At 37.1% G+C, this 9,119-nt stretch overlaps 1 long non-coding RNA gene across 1 annotated transcript; it reads right to left on the reverse strand.

The window, feature by feature from the left end:
• Positions 1-2,044: 2,044 nt before the first annotated feature.
• LOC130996693 (uncharacterized) lies at positions 2,045-5,166 on the reverse strand. Its single transcript, XR_009092735.1, has 3 exons — positions 4,952-5,166; positions 2,921-2,981; positions 2,045-2,302 (listed from the first exon to the last, which is right to left on the reverse strand). It is a non-coding gene; the product is annotated as an uncharacterized LOC130996693 (long non-coding RNA).
• Between the last annotated feature and the right edge of the window lie 3,953 nt (positions 5,167-9,119).

A 9,119-nucleotide genomic window follows, 5' to 3' on the forward strand; every position in this document is an offset into this window, starting at 1 on the left:
AGTCTCAATAAAACAACGTGTTACAGTGAGCGCAACATTGAAGAGGTATCTTTCTCTGATCTCAATTTGGTGAAATTTTTAGAGTCGAGAAAGCTACTAAAATCTGTGACCACTGTTGAACCATATTTGAAGAGGACTGTGCAATATGTTTACTCGAATTTAACTGAGTCTTTTGTTGATAAAAAGTCTCGAAAATATGGGAAAGTGTTTTACAAGAATAAGGTGTATTCTTGAAGATGGCCGAATGAAGGTGTATCAAATTCGAGAATTTCATGGGCTGGATCCATTTTTTGAGTTTTCTTGGACCATTCGGAGTGCTAAGAAGAGTGTTTATGACAGTCTGAGTTAAAGAATACACCTTATTCTTGTAAAACACTATCCCATATTTTTGAGATTTTTTATCACCAAAAGACTCAATTAAATTCGAGTAAACATATTGCACAATCCTCTTTAAATATGGTTCAACAGTGGTCACAGATTTTAATAGCTTTCTCGACTCTAAAAATTTCACCAAATTGAGATCAGAGAAAGATACCTCTTCAATTTTGCGCTCACTATAACACTCTGTTTTATTGAGATTCTTGAAGAGTGTGGCTGCCTCCGCCGTGTAGAATGTGGGAGTGAGAGCTTTGGGTACCTCCATATCTGACCCCTCAGGTTCAAGATCTGTTTTTTCCTCATGTTCTGAGTCTGTGTTAGATTGGTGTGTGGGGGCAACAGGTTGAGCAACAACCTTTTTTCCCTCACTGATCTCTCTGCGCTTGAGACTTGCGAGCACTACATTGAGAGAGGTATTTTCATCGGTGAGGTTTTTCAGTGATTCCTTCAGCAGCAATCTCCGCCTCAGCCTTGTTGATGATGTCATCCAACGATCTTGTGGGAGAGGAGTCAACCGTCTCATCTGCGACTGGAGCTTCCGTCTCTTTGGGAATGGGGGATATGGATTCCTCGTCTCCAGTGGTTGAGGAGTCCACCAAGAGTCTCTGCTTGAGGGTTTCTTTCCGTGTTTGCTTGGCTGGGGGCGCATCTGCTGAGACGATATCCTCAATGACATAGATAGTGGAATCGGGCTTCATCACCCTCAAATGGTTCCGATTTGATCGATGGATAGGCTGGGTCTTTGATTTTATGACTTTTTGGAGGCAGTGATTTTTGGATTCCTTGGTCTTTACATATTTCACGGCTGGTTTTTTGTCCGACGACTCGTCGGATAGTTTCGCCGATGTTTCATCCTTCGTCGAGGGCACAAGGGAGGATATGGGTTCTGGGTTAATAACCCTGATTAGGTCGGTGCAAGGGGTTTTCGCTGGAGTAGAAGACTTCGGGCGCTTGTTGTTGCTCCCGTTGCTGGCGCTGCAGATGGAGGTGGCAGAATGGCGTGGGGATTCGCCGAATTTTCCATTATCGCCGGAAGGTTCACGAGCGCCGCTTGTACTCTGGCAAGGGTTTCTTGATTTGCAAGGAGCATGATAATTTCAAGAGTCTGTGGAGTAGGGTTGGATATAATGGGAGAAAAAATAAAAAAAAAACCTTAAGAACTTGAAAGGGCTTGTTCTTAGATCGATGCGTGATGATGGAGACTGATGAAGGTGATGTGATTTTTGCATGTCATTAAATAAGAAAAGAAATCAAATCCACCACTCAAAAAACAAATCTTTGAAGTTTATCCTCATTATAAATTCAAAAATTAGGGTTTAGAACTTGAAGAGATCAAGATAGAGATAGGCACAAATCAAAAAATCATGAAATGCTTCAAGATTCACAAAAAACGTGGATAGAGAGAGATCCCACAAGAATCGGACACTTGATAACTTCTCAAAGATTACAAATTTTACGCCTCATGTGATTACCATGTTACCATAACATCCGCTAACACATATGTCGCAGCCCGATATAGCCAGTGATAGCGTATACCAAGTATCGTACGACTAATAAAAGAAATAGTGAAAGAAATAGGAATACATCTTGTTTTAGCGGAAGCAATTGCAAACTTTACTCATTTTAAAGAAGGATTTCAAGACAAAAAATAATTACTAGCTTGGGTAAACATAATAAAGCCATTGAAACTTAGCAAGGGTTTGAGAAGTATTTCCCTTAAGGGATATTACAGGCATAAGCAAATTAAATAAAGAGTTTCATCAGAGTTATGCAGCGAGATGCGTTACTATATGTGTGAAGACATATAGCAGGGAGTTCAAATTCTTATAGAGTCAAAGCTTATAAAGATAAATATGAGACATAGGAAAGACACAGCCAACTGACAATTCCAACAGCTTTCACCCATCCTCGCGCCAAGCCAGACCTGCACATTTAGAAATACATGCAGGGCTGAGTACCAAAAAGCACTCAGTGGACTCATGCCGGAAATAATTGAAATGTTGCTCTTAGAGCTATATGTCAATCTTGCCCTTTTCAATGCATCAACAGGATTTAACTGAGATTAAAAATACCTGTTCATGTTTTTCTGTCATAAACTCATTTGCATCATCATAATAATATCATTAGTCTGCAGACATTATATATTCACGGTATGTGCCAACTATGAGAACTCATATAATATATATATATAAGGTGAAGAGAAGGAGGCCTCCTTCAAATCACCGTGACCGGCCGACTAGAGACGGCTCACGATCACCTCTGCGCACAAAACCTTTAATGTCATATAAATCAGTCAAAGGCCGATATCTTGCATCATGATCATAATCATGTCTTTCATAGAGGCAACATACCATATCTCATTCTCATCAATAATAAATATGGCAAGTTGACAATTTTCATAATACTCATCAATAATGCTTCAACATGCTTCATTTTCATAAGATTCATCAATAATGCTTCAACATGCTTCATTTTCATAAGAATTTGCATTTGAACTTATTATCATGGTAGCTAGCCATAATAGAGTTAGAATAAAGCCCACCTGTCTCCGGGGTCGATGACGTAACGCTCAGAGTCGTACTAACGCCAGCCGTCACTCGAACCTTTGGTGGCGCACGTGGTTTAGATTGCCATGTGACAAAATAAACTCTAGTTAGAATTTAATCTAACTAATATCTAATACTTATACTTGCATCAATGCTTAATCTCATCTTATAACTTCTCCACTATTTACCCAATTGGACCTCCCAATCTAATTGGATATCTTATCCAATTAAAAGACTCTCAATCCTAGGTAAATAGCATTCATATAAATCACATAGTCATTCATGCTTCAAATTACTCAATTAATCCATATAATATAGATATATGAATTATCTCAATACTCAAGTGACTTAAAAGTCACTCTATGAACTTGAAATCTTTTTCCTTGTAAATAAATACTCAAATATTCATGTAAGCTTTGGAAAATATATAAAATTTTCTAGTAGCATTTTCATGCCAAAACATGGTGTATTATTTCACCAAAACTTTTAAAATCCTCAAAACAAATACTAAGTAGAAATTTTCGGACTCCTACAGTTTATCATTCTGCTCTGCCTCAAATTTAACGAATAAACTGTTTTAACTCAGAAATCTCCTGGATTCAAGACTTATACCAATGAAAACCTTTTTGAGTCTAGTTTTGTTTAAAAAAAAGTAGAGTGAAAAACTCCAAGTGGTTTAAGAGATATGAGTGTTTTCCCACAGTCTACCAGATTCGGCAGTTTTGCACGAATGGAAGTTAGGATTTTTGAAAAATAGTAAACGTTGGCCAAATGGTTTGAAATTTGGTGTGCATCGGTATAATACATGTATCTGTCTACCATAAAAATTTGGGAGGCTTAATGTTTTTGAAAGTTACTGAAAAGTGTGACTCTAGGGACTGCCTTTCTAAATTTCCGGCGGAAATGTGCAGTAAAGGATTTATATTTTAAAAAGGTAGTGAACGAAGTCCAAATGACTTGAATTTTACCAGCGTTCTCAAGATACATGTATCTACACACTGTAAAATTTTGAAGATTTTTGGACGAGGAAAAACTCGTCGACTGATCAGTCCAGAACGTATGAAAGCAGGGGCGGAGCCAGGATTTTTTTTGGGGGGGGGGGGGGGGGGCTGAACTGTTACGGGGGTTCGGGGGCGGTAGCCCCCGAAATTTTTTTTTGGGGGCATTCAATACATTTTAGACATTTTTTACTAAAATACAAATATAATCATAATAATAACAACATTTTTATAGATAATATAGTTCAAAACATTTACTAAATTTTTTTTTGGGCATTCAATACATTTTAGACATTTTTTACTAAAATACAAATATAATAATAATAATAATAATAATAACAACAACATTTTCATAGATAATATAGTTCAAAACATTTACTAAAAAAAATTTTGGGGGCATTCAATACATTTAGACATTTTTTACTAAAATACAAATATAATAATAATAATAATAATAATAATAATAATAATAATAATAATAATAATAATAATAATAATAATAATAATAATAATAATAATAATAATAACAACAACATTTTCATAGATAATATAGTTCAAAACATTAGCTAAATTTTTTTTGGGGGGCATTCAATACATTTAGACAGTTTTTACTAAAATACAAATATAATAATAATAATAATAACAACATTTTCATAGATAATATAGTTCAACATTTACTAAAAAATTTTTGGGGGCATTCAATACATTTTAGACATTTTTTTACTAAAATACAAATATAATAATAATAATAATAACAACATTTTTAGACATATTATAATTTTTTTTTTCAAAATTTGGGGGGGGGGGGGCTCTAGCCCCCCTAGCCCCCTGGCTCCGCCCCTGTATGAAAGTTTCTCAAAATGGTTGAAACAACAACATTTATACATATCATCATGGATCTACAATTTCACCACCATTCTCATGCATTTTCTCACTAATAACTCATCATGCTTCAATTATGCATCAATATACATGCTTATACCACAAGAAAATATATATATAACATAAGAGGAGGATTGAGGTTGCTACCAACAAGATCAATGGAGGTGGAGTAGAAGATGATGCGTAGTATGCTTGGAGCTTGAGCTTGAAGATGAACACTTTAAGAAACCTTAGTTCTTACTATATTTGGTGGAACAAAAAGAAAGTGAGGTGAAGTGAAGAGGGGAGGGGCTGCCGAATGGAGAAGAAAAAGGAGAAGAGGGGAACTTGCTTTGATGAGATGATGTGATGGTGTGATTGCTTCATTCAATGCATATCTTGAAATAAATGTGTGAGGATGTCATGAAGTGAGGGAAATAGAGAGTGAGAAGAGAGAAGATGAGGAGAGAGAAGAGTGAGGGACGAGAGGGAGGGAGATGAGAGAGAGGTGTGCATGTGCTTGTGAGCTTAAAGTGTGGAGGAATGAGTTGGCTAGTTAGATTAGCCTTTTAGGGGCTCTTTAATGGTGCATGTGATTTCCATTGATGGGAAAGAGAAGAATAATGTGGGAGAGTGGGGAGGGAGTGTTGATTATGGGAAAGAGAAGAATAATGTGGGAGAGTGGGGAGGGAGTGTTGCGTGAGGGTGAGAGAGTGAGAGAGAAAGAGAGATGCATCTATATATATATATATATATATATATATATATCTATCTATCTATCTATATATATATATATACTTGAATAATTATAACCTTATTTAGTATGTGGGAAAATATATTTATTCATGTGAGGAAATTTTTTCTCAATTATGATATAACTAATATCATAATAACAATGCATCAATAAATCATATGTGAATATTCTACCAAGTAAAATATTTATATCACATAGACATTTTAATAAAAATATAGGGCGAAGATAGGTTTCTCAATAAGAGAATTTATAAGACTCGAGAAAATAATATCGCCTCCTATTAAACTCTAAAAATTTCTTATCTCATTTATTCGCCCACGTGCATAATTCCTCTAGCTACTATTTAAAACTCAATTTAAATTCAAGCTAGGGCACAAATAGCTTCTCAAAACACGGGGTGTTACAACATATCTCAGTTTGTCATATTTCACACACACAAACACAATACCAAGTAAAATTCACTCAGTTGTAATAACATAGAGTGCATCGTCGCAGCGAACGCCGTGCCCTCCAAACTACTTTGGTTTTTTTTATGCTTTAAACAAATTATACACACACACATACTGAGTTAGTGTAGAGGAACATGTTATAGTAATAGAGACTATCACACAGGAAAACATACAGTTGCATCCAAAAGAATTTTCACTTTACACATGATGCAACAAATACACCCTTTTTATTCTATCACGAAAGCAGAGGCCAAGAGACGTTCTTAATGTGGTAAATCTCTCAAAATCCAAGGGTTTTGTAAAAATATCCGCAATTTGATTTTCGGTTTGAACATAGTCTATCTTGATTACCTCTTGTTCCACCAAATTGCGAATAAAGTGATGTCAGATATCAATGTGTTTGGTTCTTGAGTGTTGAACTGGATTTTTTGAAATGTTGATTGCACTGATGTTATCACAGTACATCACCATTTCATCACTCATCACACCATAGTTCGACAGCATTTGCCTCAACCACAAGAGTTGAGAGCAACAACTCCTTGCTGCTACATATTCTGATTCTGCAGTAGAGAGGGACACACAATTTTATTTTCTGCTATGCCAAGATACAAGGTTAGTTCCAAGGTAAAAGCATCCACCACTAGTACCTTTCCTATCATCCATATCGCCTGCCCAATCAGAGTCACTAAAGTCCACTAGATTTGTGTTAGTATCCTCAGAAAAAAAAATGTCGATATCAAGTGTTCCGGCAACATACCTTATCACACGCTTTAGGACTTTGAGATGTGACTTCCTGGGGTCTGCTTGGTATCTGGCGTAGAAACACACAATGAACATGATGTCAGGCCGTGTGGCTGTAAGATATAGGAGACTCCCTATCATCGATCTGTATAATGTTGGGTCAACAACCTCCTCAGCATTGTCTTTCGACAGCCTGTCACTTGATCCCATGGGAGTGCGCATGTGCTTTGCCCCTTCCAGTTTAAACCTTCTCACCATGTCCCTTGCGTACTTACCCTGTGAGATGAAGATCCCTTCTTGTCCTTGCTTTACTTGGATACCTAAAAAGTAGGTTAACTCACCCACCATGATCATTTCGAACGTGGTGGTCATGGATCCTGAAAACTCATCTAACAAACGTTGTGAGGTTGAACCGACTATCATATCATCAACATAGATTTGGGTGATCAAAATATCCCCATTTTCCCTTTTAATAAGCAATGTTCTATCGACATAAACCCTCACAAAACCGAACTCAAGTAAAAATGAGGTTAGATGACCATACCATGCACGGGGTGCTTGCTTGAGCCCATAAAGAGCCTTCTTTAACTTGTAGACATGATGAGGTTGGTGTGGATCTTCGAACCCCTTTGGCTGCTCTACATACGCCTCTTCCTTGAGAATGCTGATTAGGAATGCTCTCTTGACATCCATCTGGTACAGCTTGATGTTTAGGTGACATGCGATAGCTAGGAGCAGCCCAATTGATTCGATGCGAGCTACTAGTGCGAAAGTGTCATCGAAATCCACCCCTTCAACTTGGGTGTACCCTTGAGCCACCAACCTTACTTTGTTTCGAACAATCGTTTCACACTCGTCCGATTTGTTCTTAAAGATTCACTTTGTTCCTATCATATTCCTGTCAGCAGGTCTAGGAACAAGATATCAAACATCATTTCTAATAAATTGATTTAATTCGTCTTGCATTGCTATAACCCAAAATTCATCACGTAATGCCTCTTTAACATTTTTCGGTTCCATCTTGGAGACAAAACACATAAACTGGGTATAGAGGTACAAATTGAAGACAAACAAATCATTTTTTGATGGTCTAAGGGTGCTCTACCTCGTGTCTTCACTACATCACTCATATTACCTATCACTTGAGAGACTGGATGATTTTTGCGTATTCTTCCAGATGGTGCCCGTCTCTCAGTGTCTCCTTGATAATTTGCTGACTTACTTTCATCGATATCACTTTGGTCTTTGGAGTTTTGTGCTAATGTTTTTTTTTTTTGCCTCAACATCCTTGGTATCATCTATTTCTGGGGCTAGATCTTCTGCCACCTGATCTTCTTTTTCTTTCTGATCTGTATCACTACTTAAATCATCAAATACCACATTCACAGATTCTTGAATTGTTTGGCTTCTCAAGTTAAAGACTCGATAAGCTCGACTATTCAAGGAATACCCTAAGAATATGCCTCTATCACACTTTTCATCAAATTTTATGAGGTATTCTCTGTCATTCAGTATGTAACATACGCAACCAAAAACATGGAAGTATTTGAGATTTAGCTTTTTACCTCGCAATATCTCATACGGAGTTTTGAACGTACCTGGTCGGATGTTAACCCGATTGTTGATGTGGCATGCTGTGTTCACAGCTTCTACCCTAAAATATTTTGCCATGTTTTTCGAGGCTAACATTACTCTTGTCATTTCTACCAGGGTATGATTTTTTCGTTCGACCACCCCATTTTGCTATAGCGTCTTGGGGGCTTAGAATTCTTGGAAAATCCCCTTTTTTCACAAAACGTTGTGAAGGACACATTCTCAAACTCACGTCCATGATTCGATCTTATTCTTGATATTCTTATGCCAAACATGTTAGTGACACGGGCAAACATGGTTTTAAATACATCAATAGCTCCAGATTTTTCACATAAAAAGAATGTCCATGTATACCTCGAAAAATCATCCACCATAACATATACATACGTCTTACCCCCTATGCTTTCAATACCTATTGGGCCTACCAGATCCATGTGAACCAGCTCAAAGCATCTTGTTATGCCGAAATGTTGTTCCGTGTGCTGGATCGCACTGTGAGTGGCATGGATCTGCTTTCCCTTTTGGCAACTTTCACACACTACCTTTCCTTTTTGTGTGATTTTAGGAAGACCACGAACTGCCTCCATCTTCGATAGCCTGTCAAGGTTTTTAAAGTTAGTATGCCCTAGACATTGGTGTCACGGCATGCTATCGTCCACTTGTGTCTTGTGGCACTTTGGTTCATCGGCTAAATAACAATTATCCACCGACCTTTGTCCTTTCATAATGCAATTGTTTAGACTATCATAAACTTCACATGAATCTTTTTTAAACTTAACATGTAAATTTTCATCACAGA

This window comes from Salvia miltiorrhiza, chromosome 8 (assembly GCF_028751815.1).
Source record: "Salvia miltiorrhiza cultivar Shanhuang (shh) chromosome 8, IMPLAD_Smil_shh, whole genome shotgun sequence".
Taxonomy (NCBI): Eukaryota; Viridiplantae; Streptophyta; class Magnoliopsida; order Lamiales; family Lamiaceae; genus Salvia; species Salvia miltiorrhiza.